Source organism: Lycium ferocissimum, chromosome 8 (genome assembly GCF_029784015.1).
Source record: "Lycium ferocissimum isolate CSIRO_LF1 chromosome 8, AGI_CSIRO_Lferr_CH_V1, whole genome shotgun sequence".
NCBI classification, from domain to species: Eukaryota; Viridiplantae; Streptophyta; class Magnoliopsida; order Solanales; family Solanaceae; genus Lycium; species Lycium ferocissimum.
The window spans coordinates 4,247,932-4,260,149 of NC_081349.1; positions in this window are offsets into that span (position 1 = coordinate 4,247,932).

Below are 12,218 nucleotides of genomic sequence, written 5' to 3' on the forward strand. Positions count from 1 at the left end.
TTTAAAATACGAGCGTTAATATGAGCCCAATATTCACATGGTTCCGGATAATATTTAGAAATGTGAAAAATGCGGTCAAAATAAACCGTAATTCGTGCGTTGTTTCAATTAACAATTTCTCTCAGCTAGACAGAGCGGGATACGTATCTTCATTTCAAATTATATTTATGAAAGTAAATAACTCATAATTTTCTTTCAATCGTCAATTTTTATGAAATAATAATCAAGATGCCAATTTTTACAATTTTCTAGGGATTTTTGAATTTTTTAAATTTTTTTAAGAGCATCCTTACTCCGTCTTGGACTCGGGAACTTTGAAAATTAAAATATGCATTTTGTGAGATGAAAATTAGGTGTCAACAGGCATCCAATTGTATTCTGAAGGAGACAAAAATACAAGATATTTCCATAGTCTTGTGAAGGGTAGAAGAAAGAGGTTGCTGCTTACAAAAATTCAAAATTCAGATGGAGTTTGGCTTGACAATATAGATGATATTGCTAATGAAGTCGTTTCCTTTTATCAGAACTAGTTCTCTTAAGAAGGTGAGCGACTAGAAGCTAACTTGTTGGATTTCATGCCTGAGAGAATAAATGAGGAACAAAACCATCTTCTATTTGCAATGCCTACGATTGAGAAGGTTTAAAATGTTGTGTGTCAACTGTCTGGGGATAGTGCTTGTAGCCTTGATGGTTTTTTTGGTGTTTTTTTTTATAAAAGGTGTTGGAATATAGTGGGAGCTGATGTGTATAATGTGATCAAAAGTTTTTATGAGAGTCAGACATTGCCAAAGTCAGTAACTCATACAAACCTGGCTCTGCTACCAAAGAAAGCTATTATCAACACTTTTTTTGATCTAAGACCAATCAATCTCAGCAACTTTATTAATAAAGTTATATCTAGGTTGATGCATGATAAGTTGGAAGTGATTCTGCCTTCATTAATTTCTACAAATCAGTATAGAGTTGTGAAGGGTAGAAATACCATTGAAAATGTTCTGTTGACTCAAGAATTAGTTGCTGATATTAGAAAGAGAGGGAAACCAGCTAATGTGATCATCAAGCTGGACATGGCAAAGGCTTATTATAGGGTGTCTTGGAGTTTTCTTGTTCAAGTGTTGAGAAAGATGGGATTTACAGAAGTGTATGTGGATATGGTTTGGAGATTAATTGCCAATAATTGGTATTCTATACTAATTAATGGACATTCTTTTGGATTTTTTCATTCCACAGGAGGGGTAAAGCAGGGAGATCCTCTATTTCCTGCTCTTTTTATTCTGGCTGCAGAGGTTCTATCAAAGGCTCTTAATTCTTCATTTGAGCATAATAACGACATAGGATATGGAATGCCAAAGTGGAGTGCAAATTTGAATCATCTATCATATGCAGATGATACAGTTATATTTGCTTCAGCTGATAAAGTTTCTTTACAGAAGATCATGTTCATTCTGCATGAGTATGAATGAGTATACGGCGTAAGATTAATGCGACAAAAATTTGTTACTACATGGACAAGAATGTGGCTGATGTGTTGAGTCAAGAGGTGCAACAAATAACTGGCTTCACTAAAGGAGAATTCCCATCCACATATTTGGGATGTCCCATTTTTCATGCAAGAAGACAGAAGATGTTCTATAAAGAGATGCTAAAGAAAGTTAGAGACAAACTGCAGGCTTGGAGAGGTAAATTACTTTCTTTTGGTGGGAAGGTTGTGCTGTTTTCGAGTGTTTTGCAAAGTATACCAGTTTATTTATTGTCTGCTATGGTACCACCACAATGTGTCTGTTATGGTACCACCAAAATGTGTCATTAAAGAGCTTCACAAGCTGTTTAATATATTTTTCTGGCAAACAAAAGATGAGGGTAGAACAAACATTGGTCTGCGTGGGAAAAGTTATGCTATCCAAAGAATGAAGGAGGATTAGGATTTAGATATCTATATGACATCTCAAAAGCACTGTTTGCCAAGCTTTGGTGGAGAATTAGGACCAACAGTACTTTATGGTCCAACTTCATGTAGAACAAATACTGCAAGAGATTCAGACTAACTGTGGTGTAATGGAAAGAAGGCTTTCAGACTTGGAAGTTGATGTTCAAACAAGGGATGATATAGAGCATAGTATTTGGTGGGAACCTATGGAGCGTAGTATTTGGTGGGAACCTAGGAATGGATCTTCATCAACATGGTTTGACAATTGATCTAAACTTGGAGCTCTACGTGAGTTGTTACCATATCATGATCAAAATAATGAGATAGGAGATTATCTAGAAGATTTGATGGACAGTAATCATTGGAATTATGCCAAAATGCAAGATGTAATCTCAACAGATATAGTTGAGCATGTGCGAAGTGAACCGGGCCAATTTTTGGAGATCTAATGAAACAGATAAGCCATTGTGGATGCACACAAGTTCTAGGAAATTTACAGTTAAGAGTGCATGGGAGAAGTTGAGACAAAGAAAACAAAGTTCACAGGATTATGAGAAATTCTAGTTAAAAGGTTTACCATACAAAATTTCATTTTTCTTACAGAAAGTATGATTTTGGAAGCTACCTATAGATGAAGTTTTGTAGAAAATGAGAATCAATATAGTCTCAAGATGCTGGTGCTGTCATGTACAACAAGAGACAATGGATCATGTGTTCATTACAGGCTATGCTAGAAGAGTATGGAGCTATTTCTCAACAGCTGCAGGAATAATGGGCCCCTTCTTACAAATTAAACAGACAGTTTTATTATGGTGGAACTTTAACACTGTGGCTAGATTGAAAGCATTATATCAGGCCATTCCTGCCCTAGTTATGTGGCAGTTGTGGAAAAGTAACAACATAAGAAGGCATGGAGGCTCAATTTCTTATGTTAAGGTGATTCATGAGGTCAATAGAAATATTTACATGTTGGCTCAGTTCAGGTATCCTTGCCTGCAGAATATACCAAAACTGTGGAGATGGTTGAGCTTTTGGAGAATTATAGAAGTCTTCTAACTTATAAACAGGTGAAGTGGAAGTTTCTTAGGAATGGACACTTTAAATGCAACACTGACAGTGCATCAAGAGGAAATCCAGGTCCCAGTTTTGCAGCATTTTGTGTAAGAAATAGTTCAGGAGATTTCTTATATGCCATGGCAAGGGAGTTACCAGATACAACAAATCTTTTTGCTGAGGCTGTGGCCATTGAGGAAGGCATTAAGTATTGTATTTCACATGATTTGCTGCCATTAATTATAGAAACAGATTCATTAAAAATGCAGGAGATTTTGGATGGTATATGGGAGGTGCCTTGGAGTATATCTTTGACAGTTAGGAGCATCCAATGGTGGAGGAAGGACAAGGATGTCACAGCGGAGCATGTATTGAGAGAAGGGAACTGTGTGGTAGATTTTTTTACTAACTTAGTTTTTGATTTTGCAAGTACAATTCAATATCATTTTCAGGATATACCATCTTATGGAAGGAGGTTGATCAACATGGACAAGAGTCAAAGGCCAAATTTCAGAATTAGATCAGCTAACAAACAGGATATCAATAGTCACAAAAGCAGGAACAACAACAACATTTGATAGTGTTACATCATGGGAGGGTATATAGCTGGAAATAGCATTGTTTTTGTGTGTGGTATTAACTGTGGTTCATTTTGCTTAAAACAGTGGTATTTCTAGCTATGGATGTCAATTATAATCACTCAGTTACTTCAGGAAGTTAGAAGAAGATCTCTTCAGTAGTTTCTGGTCATTACAACACAATTAGACTACTCAAGACTAAGCATTGATATATGATACAACTGAACTCCTCTACAACTAGGATTTCCTGAATCTTCTTCATGAGATTTGATCCATTCCACCTGTGAGACTTGAAGGTGTGATAGATGGATACAAATCAAGGACCTTGGATTTATAATAGATGTAGGTTGTAGTAGAATTAGTGCTTAGTTCTTAGTTTTTCCACATCTGTTATCCTTAGATAGTTTTTACTTTCTGTTTTTTCTGTTTTCTGTAAATACTTTGCATTTCTATTTTCCTGTACATATTTACTATGGAATCAATTGCCACTTCTTTGGGTGGTTTTGATTAAAAAAAAAACAAACATTTTTAAAATAGGTACATTATATATACTTCTTTAGAGGAAAAATCACAACCCCAACACAACAAAAATGAACCAAAATCATATATACATACACTATATTCATGGTTGTTGTCAACTTGTCGTTAGGGGAAGGAAAAAACAGGTCTTTCCTCATTAACAGACAAAGGAAAAACTTCAAAAGAACATAAACGTAGGCACAACACTGTGTTGACAGGGGTGGAGCTACAGTGTTACGAGGGGGTTCAGACGAACCCAGTAGCTTTTGCGTAAACCCGGTATTTACTTTAGAAATTTCAGTAACTATATATAAATATTAGGTGCGGACCCACTTATTTAAATAAACAGTTGATCCAGCGGTAACAAAGTGTTTAGGAAAGTCCTCATACCACAAGTTTGTGAGTTCGAAACCACTTGAAGGCAGTTCCATTCTGTTTTTTGGTTAAGAAAACATAAAACTGCATATATGTGTAGATTTCTTTTTAACAATTTAACAATTTTTTTTGATAAATAAAAATTGTGGGTTATGAAAGGTTTGAAGCCTGACTTCCTAACTTTAGAGTGTCCCAAACCAATGAACCAAAGCTTGCTCTTCAACAGTTTCTTTTCTTCCCTGCGTTACAGAATTTTTTTTAAAAACAAAACATAAAATTCACAATTAGAAAAAGTAAAAATCACGTTAACATTTATATTTATCTAGTGTTTAAGTAGTTCATTGCTTTTTAAAATATATATTGAGTATCAATACTCGGTCATTAGTTTAGCGGTTTTTATATATTAGCTTGATATCGTTATTCTGTCCTAAAATTTCGAACCCACAAACCTCAAATTCTGGCTCCGCCTCTGTGTGTTGGCCATGACTTGGAATACTTGACGATACCGCCAAAAAAGAAAAAGAAAAAGAAGAAGCAACACGGTACTTTATGCTAGTTCTACCATGCAACTCAAATCCTTCATCTATTACTTTAACGGAGAGTAAAAGTGAGTGTATCAAAATTGCTAACTACAATTAGAACCATAGTTTAAAAACTGATAGCATGGTATACCTCAATAAAGAGAAGGAAATTAAATATCAGCTAGCATATAGTTAGATTCGTATTGATATCGTATTATAAAATAAGAAGATAAGAAGAAATAATATAACGAGAATTGACAGGAATATGTAGAGAGCAATAGAGAGCTTTTCTTATTTCTTCCATGTGTTTCTCAAATGTCTTTCGCATCATATTCCATGCCTCTATTTATACTATTACATACAGCTAGGATTATAACAGGGATGTCTTAAGACAATAGTCATTGACATTGATATTTGGCACAAATATAGATATTTAGCGTCACTTTATTTCTCATTCTTAGCACTTTAATCGCATTTTCTATGATGGAATTGCTGTATTCGTGCTTATGTTGGTATGTTTTGTGTATTTAGGTGCAATGAGGACAAATGATGAAAAACCGAGCAGATTTGGTTAATTTTGGAGGAAAGTTCGTGGACACAAGGTGATGAGACGATCGTGCGACACTTAGAAGAAATTTTTGCTGATAACTAAAGCTTGGGTGCGAGGCCCGCGTCGCAGAAGAGGTTGTCAAGCATTACACCCACGTCGCGGGTGCAAAGTGGAAAAATCAATCTCTCAATCTCGCACTTTGGGGTCTGCATAACACACCCGCGTTGCTCATGCGACACGGGTGCAACGCGGAATCACGCCTATTTTTCCCAATTGAATAGGATTTGGTCTAATTGTTGCAGGTTTAACCCAAGACTATAAATAGATGTTTTTATCATTGTAAACGGCGTTCTGGGATTTTGGCTTAGACTTGTAAGCCGTCGTCTTTATTTTCGATCTCTAGGTTTATTTTATTTTCTTCTTTTCAACTCTAGATTATTCATGAATTCTTGTTCTTCATCTAGAATCATGAGTAGCTAAACTTCTTAATTCTAGGGATGTGGCGAAAGACATGATAGTTGGTTTGCGACAATTTCTATCGATTGAATTTTCATATTTTGGGCTGCTTATTTATTCTCGTGCTTAATTATTTAATTACTTGATCACTAATTAGACGCAATCTGTGGTGCGTGAGTTAGACTTGAAAGAGGGAATTCATGTACGTAATAAGAATACATAGAGTTTGTTCGATTTAACAGTTTCGCTTCTGAGGATAGAAATATACCCTTTAGCCATACTTAGTTGGTTACGGAGAAGTAACTGAGTTCTTGTTACCTCTGACGACCATAGAAATATAAGCGTTATAGTAGCATCTACATACTTGTGAGTAGTTCGAAAAAATATCATAAAGGTACAATTAACGCGTCAACTAGTAATCTAGGAAATAAGATAGGTAGAATTATCAGAAGACTAACTGGATTGTCGAAAGCCATGACCCTGGAACTTTCTCACATCTGATAAATCTTATAGTCTTTGTCAAAATTGTTTCAATCACAAAACCATCATATTTATTTCTTTCTTTCAGTAGTAGTTAGTTATAACAAAACCCATTGATTTTACTCTCTTGAATAGTCATAATGAAATTTGAATTGGTTGAACAATATAAAATCTAAGTTTCTGTGGGTACGATATATGGACTTTAAAATTTTATATTACTTGTACAACCACGCATACTTGTGTGTGCGTTTGGGATCAATAGACATCATGGGAAAAGATCACGAGTGAGGTTTTAGAGGTGTGAGAGATTATGAGAGAGGTCATGAAGGTGTGGGAGTTAATTACTAAGGTAGTGGACGTCCACACTAATTATTTCATAACAATTACCATATATACACACAAGCATTTACACATTAATTATGATTCATTATCATAAGTGGCCCATGCCAACAGCATTAATTATCAGCATAGTTTTAGTTGGTGTAACATGTTATTTGCCATATTCTGCATGTTACCGATCCATATTTGCTATTGATTTTTAATTGACGTGCCAATTTGAAAAATCGTTACATTGTTAGTATATAGAAATTAAATTCTTTTTCAGAAAAAGAAAGAAAAAAAAAACCATTCGCACTCACATCGGATCCGAAAATCTTATTGACTTAGACCATTGAAAAGAAATAACTGATCCGATTTCTGTCCCACGTACCTGAGACCACTTCACACACAAAGGTCAAGCCTGATAATACTCTCCTATATGTTGCTTGTTTTTCTTGGAAGAATCCTAACATGCCAGGGCATTTGGCGAACTATAGCCTTATTTCACACATAAAGGTCAAGTCTTCATTGCATTTATAAAATAAAACGTCAAACTAAATACATTTGAATTTTTTTACAGAGTTCAAGAATCAAGAGTCAAGACCGTAGCGTGTGGACAGTTGACGCAACAGTCCAGCCGCATTATAGAAAAAGACATAAATAATTGGATGCTTTATAGTTTTTTTTTTTCCTGGTTTTATTTTTTTAATTATTTTTATAACAAACAAATTAAAGGTTCAAGGAAAGAATATGTTGCTCCCTCCGTGTCAAAAAGATTGACACTTTTCACTTTTTGAGAGTTAAGCAAGTTGTTCTTTGACAGTAATTTTTTCATACGTCTATTAAATATTTTAAATTACTAATTGAGATGACTTATATTACTTTTTACGTAGTTTTCAAATATGTAAATTTTATTTCGAAAAAAATAAAAAATTCTATGTTAAATCTCACGGTCAAAATTAAAAAATTTGACTATCGAAAAATGAAAAGTGCTAATCTTTTTGGGAAAGAGGAAGTAATTAATAGCTAGAGAAAATTATCATCTGAAAAGTCTAAAATAGAAAAGGATAAATAAATGTTAGACACCATCATTACCCAATATCCCAAAAGAAATAAAAAGCAGGGAATCACTTTATATTTTTTTAGGAAAAGAATAGAATATGACGTCACATATGATGAAGGGTTCCCACGTTGTTATGTGATGTAATAAAATGTGGTCGAAATGAAGCTATAATTCATTTTAAGTATGAACAGTTTCGATTTTAATTGACAACGTAAAGCATATAATTGTTCACATGTGAATCACCTTTAGGACATGGTAGTCTATTCTTTTGTTCTCATTAGATTGTTGCACGTCATGCATTCTCTTGCTTTGATTGCAATAAGGTGGAGGAGATGAGAATAGCTCATCATACAACTAAATTCTTTGTGATGCCAAAAACGATGCAATTCCTATCGTCATGACCACAGAACTAACATCATTTGTGTTTTTTTATTTTTATTTTTTTAATTATCATTTGAAATCAACTCTTCCAAATCAATTTTTGTTGTAATTACAATAAGTTGTTAAAAAAATTACGCAAGGATACGACATTATCATTTATAAAGGCACATATTTTTTTGAATATTAATTTTAATTTTTTTATAATTAAGTTTTATTTTTAAATTAAACTAACTGTATAATTACACTTGTGCAACCAAACAACACGCTTGTAATTACACTGTAATTACATTATGACAAACAAACAGGTCGTAGTAATTACAATACTGTGTAATTACTAAGCTATGTAATTACTAAGGTAGTAATTACACTAATTCCAATTACCAATTGCGGGCATGTGTACTGGATTTCAGAGGCAATTGAGATGATCATTTGCCACTTATTGATTTGTCTATAACAACAGTTATCATTCCAAAGATCTAGATGACTCCGTATGAAACTCTGTATAGAAGGAAGTGTCGCCAATTGGATGTTTCTCTTCCGGATTTATAATCCGTCATTCTTCTCTTAATTCATGGAGCGAATAAATTACGTAGTATTATACAACGGTGTGGAAATGGCAGGGATTAGTTGCTATAAGGCATTTACTCTCTTCTCATAGGTATACGTTTCTCTTCAACAACTTTTTTGGTTCCGACAACCCAAAGCAGCAAACTCTTTACATAACACTTGAATCTTAGAGAACTATTTCAAGAATAATAAATGGTTAAAATAAAAAATTATCTGATTTAGACAACGTGTTTATTGTTGTCACTTGTTTTTCTACTTGTATTATCTCCACATTGTTCATTTTGAGGAAAGTGAAAAAAAGAACATCGTCAAAGAAGTGATTGCAAAAGCGCCTTGTCATTCCAAAGATTGGACGTGCGACCACACATGAAGGGGATCAATATGAAACAGGCAATTTGAGAGTTGTGTTTTTTTTTTTAAATATATGCTAAATTGAGCAGATTTGCAAAAGATGGCAGCAAATCATTTTTCAAACTGAATGAGGCCCATCTTTGCAAAAACCTCCCACGGTCATTTCTATTGCCCACCCTTCCTGTTAACATGATAACAGTTTCTACATCTTTGACTAGTTGTGCGTTTCTCTTCTTGAAAGAGAACTATGTATACCTTATTTTTGTCTCCCAAGAAAGTATACATAGGCAACCCTTTTAATTGTTCAATTTCCACGTCCTAAATAAAATGAATCGGTCAAAAATGGCCGCTTCGGTCACTGTTGACCGATCCTCACAAGCGGAGTTGATACTAAAAAGAGTTTGTACGCACTTACTCCTTCCGTTCACTTTTACTTACCCACTATTTCAAAAATAGATTTTCACTTTTACTTGTTATTGTTTGCATATCAAGATAAGACAATTTTTTTCCTTCCTATTTTACCTATAGTATTAATTATTCACTTCAAATTATTTTTCAAATCCAATAAAAATATGCACTAATTAATATGAGTATATTGGTAAATTATACACTTTATTTATTATTTCTTAAACAGCGTGAAAAATCCAAAGTGGACAAGTAAAAGTGAACAGAGGGAGTATTTTTTAAGATGAACAAGAGTGTTTAAATCTCACATTGCACTCCCTTCAAAATTTTGGCTAGTGATCCCAAAGTCCACTCCCGTGTCCCAAACGACTTCAAATTCCCATATTTCCTAAAAGTATATCCAAACTCAAGGGATCCAGGACTTTTGTGTCAACCAAATCAAAATAGGCCCTAATTTTGAGCTCCTTTTCTTTAAGGGATAATATGCGACCAAACAACAGAAGATGTGATAAAAGGGGAAGAGGACGTTGAGTGATCAGTTCCAACTAACACACAAGCGCATGTGGTTGACAAATACTATATATGATAAGTAAGATATCATTCCCAATGAGGACTTGTGAGTTTAGCTATCATTTGGATTACACTAATATCAAGTGGTTTATTCGAGGATGGTTAACAAAAATGATGATGTACTATGAACTATTGCAACAAAGTAATTCAAGAATATTCAACTACGTTCTAAAGCTTTGCGAAGAGTTCAATAAGAGATAAGATTGTAGAGTTACGGGCGTATGTCAATCCCGTCAAGTATCCTTTTGATGTAATGTTTGAAAATCTTGTTTGTTAATCACAGTGTTGATATTACTCCCGAGTTCATTCTTGATAAACCGTTGCTTATTCAAACTACTGAAACGCCTATGTTCCCATAATTATCTCAAATAATATGAATGTCGTTGTAATTCCTGTATTTGACTACGCAAGACGTACTAAGTAAAGGTCTATAACTAGTCTGTCACTTGCTAGCTATTAGTTAGTCAGATCCGCTAATCAGTGATGGACAAATCGCCGGATCACCAAACTTGCTCTACTCAAGACCCAGTGCTATCTAAACCCCTCTTCTGAGCGCATAATCTAGATACGTAGTTAGTCCCTCCATGTTAGCTACCCACAAAGATATTTTTTGCAAGATTAAGTAAACAGACGTATTAAAGCAATAGATGATGATAATCAACACATTAAATCAAACTTCAACTACGACATTCATAATTCATGCAACCATAGAAATAAGTAAACTAGTCACTCATGCTCGTGTACAAATCTCTAGAACTCAATAACATAAACTATAAAACAAATAAAGTAAAGAGAAACTCAATGAATCTCCGCCTCGAACTCTCTCTGGTCGTCTCTTTATCCTTCTTTTGATTCCTCTCTCAAAAGTATGTTCAAGTCGTATTTATAATATGTGGAAAACACTTGGACTGGTACGCCCTTAATGATTCAAGTGAAATTCATAATTACAGAAAAAGACATGGGTGCGCCGCACACCTACTGTTGATGTGCGCTACACCAATGATGTCACACCCCAAATCTGGTGAGGCGTGACCGGCACCCGATGCCATACTTGACCCGAGCGTACCACTCTATAACTATGATCCTGGAGGGGTAACCCTCAACTTAGGCCGACGAGGCCTACCTGCAAACAGACAACACCAACCACGGCCGACAAGGCGTATCCTGAAACGTTTGTAAGTATGTATACATCTGTAAGTATGTATACATGTATACATACCTGAAGGGCACACACCCAAAACATGTATACATAACTGTGTAGGCTGACGAGGCCGTCATACATGTCTACAACCACCAGAACCAAAGGGGACATATACAAGGGCCGGCAAGGCCACTATGCTGACATACATGTCATATTGGAATACGTCTACAAGCCTCTAAGGAGTAATGATCGTATTAGTGCCGGGACAGGGCCCCGACCTACCTATCATCTGTATATACACAAAAGTCTGGATTAGATAACTCCGAATGACATGGAGCTTACCACATTAGCTGGTACTCGGCAATCTTCTAGGGCAGTCTCTCCAGCCGTCTATTTGAACTCGCGCGGGCATGAATACAGCGTCCCCAGGGAAAGGGATGTCAGTACGAAATAATGTACCGAGTATGTAAAGCGACTAAACTAATACTGAAATGAAATATCAAATAACTGAATATAACAAAGAACCAACAGAAAATCCTACTGCACTTACCTGCCTCTAGCATCTACTAACTAACTATACGACGTCAAACTACTTAGCCTCGTATCAGGCGTCTAGACATGCATGATTAGCCCCGAAGGCACTCAATGTAGCCCTAAAGGCAGTCTGTATGTATAATCATAACCTCGAAGGCAAGCGCGCATCTGTGTAGCCCTGAAGGCAGTCTGTATGGCCAATAGCCCCGAAGGCAACATCATAGCCCCAAAGGCAAACATCATAGCCCCGAAGGCAATCGTAACTCTATACCTTATATAGTCATACTTTCTATCGTTCTAACTACTTAACTAACTTGACTAATCATAAGCTCATTCCCCACTAATGGAGAAATACCACATTAGGGTCACGGTAACCCAAGTACAACCTTTACGGATATCATATCTTTGTGCGAATAGTCGAAGGTAGCT